The sequence below is a fragment of the Anopheles moucheti genome, unplaced genomic scaffold (assembly GCF_943734755.1).
Source record: "Anopheles moucheti unplaced genomic scaffold, idAnoMoucSN_F20_07 U3, whole genome shotgun sequence".
In the NCBI taxonomy this organism is placed as follows: Eukaryota; Metazoa; Arthropoda; class Insecta; order Diptera; family Culicidae; genus Anopheles; species Anopheles moucheti.
In genome coordinates, this window is record NW_026453636.1 from 381,345 (window position 1) to 383,137 (window position 1,793).

The following is a 1,793-nucleotide window of genomic DNA, read 5'->3' on the forward strand; positions in this document are numbered from 1 at the left end:
TGAAAACTCATTCCTGGTGGAACTTCATAGCTAAGTACAAAGTTCGTTTTGGATGGATCAATTTAGTTGAAATAGACAGTTTTTGCATAAAAACTCATTCCTGGTGGAACTTCATAGCAAAGTACAAAGTTCGTTTTGGATGGATCAATTTAGTTGAAATAGACAGTTTTTGCATGAAAACTCATTCCTGGTAGAACTTCATAGCAAAGTACAAAGTTCGTATCGGATGGACGAATTAAGTTTAAATAGACAGTTTTTGCATGAAAACTCATTCCTGGTGGAACTTCATAGCAAAGTACAAAGTTCGTTTTGGATGGACAAAGTTAGTTGAAATAGACAGTTTTTGCATGAAAACTCATTCCTGGTGGAACTTCATAGCAAAGTACAAAGTTCGAATCAGATGGACGAATTAAGTTGAAATAGACAGTTTTTGCATGAAAACTCATTCCTGGTAGAACTTCATAGCAAAGTACAAAGTTCGTTTTAGATGGACAAAGTTAGTTGAAATAGACAGTTTTTGCATGAAAACTCATTCCTGGTGGAACTTCATAGCAAAGTACAAAGTTCGTTTTGGATGGATCAATTTAGTTGAAATAGACAGTTTTTGCATGAAAACTCATTCCTGGTAGAACTTCATAGCAAAGTACAAAGTTCATTTTGGATGGATGAATTAAGTTGAAATAGACAGTTTTTGCATGAAAACTCATTCCTGATGGAACTTCATAGCTAAGTACAAAGTTCGTTTTGGATGGATCAATTTAGTTGAAATAGACAGTTTTTGCATGAAAACTCATTCCTGGTGGAACTTCATAGCAAAGTACAAAGTTCGTTTTGGATGGATCAATTTAGTTGAAATAGACAGTTTTTGCATGAAAACTCATTCCTGGTGGAACTTCATAGCAAAGTACAAAGTTCGTTTTGGATGGACAAAGTTAGTTGAAATAGACAGTTTTTGCATGAAAACTCATTCCTGGTGGAACTTCATAGCAAAGTACAAAGTTCGTTTTGGATGGATCAATTTAGTTGAAATAGACAGTTTTTGCATGAAAACTCATTCCTGGTGGAACTTCATAGCTAAGTACAAAGTTCGTTTTGGATGGATCAATTTAGTTGAAATAGACAGTTTTTGCATGAAAACTCATTCCTGGTGGAACTTCATAGCAAAGTACAAAGTTCGTTTTGGATGGATCAATTTAGTTGAAATAGACAGTTTTTGCATGAAAACTCATTCCTGGTGGAACTTCATAGCAAAGTACAAAGTTCGTTTTGGATGGACAAAGTTAGTTGAAATAGACAGTTTTTGCATGAAAACTCATTCCTGGTGGAACTTCATAGCTAAGTACAAAGTTCGTTTTGGATGGATCAATTTAGTTGAAATAGACAGTTTTTGCATGAAAACTCATTCCTGGTGGAACTTCATAGCAAAGTACAAAGTTCGTTTTGGATGGATCAATTAAGTTGAAATAGACAGTTTTTGCATGAAAACTCATTCCTGGTGGAACTTCATAGCAAAGAACAAAGTTCGTTTTGGATGGATCAATTTAGTTGAAATAGACAGTTTTTGCATGAAAACTCATTCCTGGTGGAACTTCATTGCAAAGTACAAAGTTCGTTTTGGATGGATCAATTTAGTTGAAATAGACAGTTTTTGCATGAAAACTCATTCCTGGTGGAACTTCATAGCAAAGTACAAAGTTCGTTTTGGATGGACAAAGTTAGTTGAAATAGATAGTTTTTGCATGAAAACTCATTCCTGGTGGAACTTCATAGCAAAGAACAAAGTTCGTTTTGGA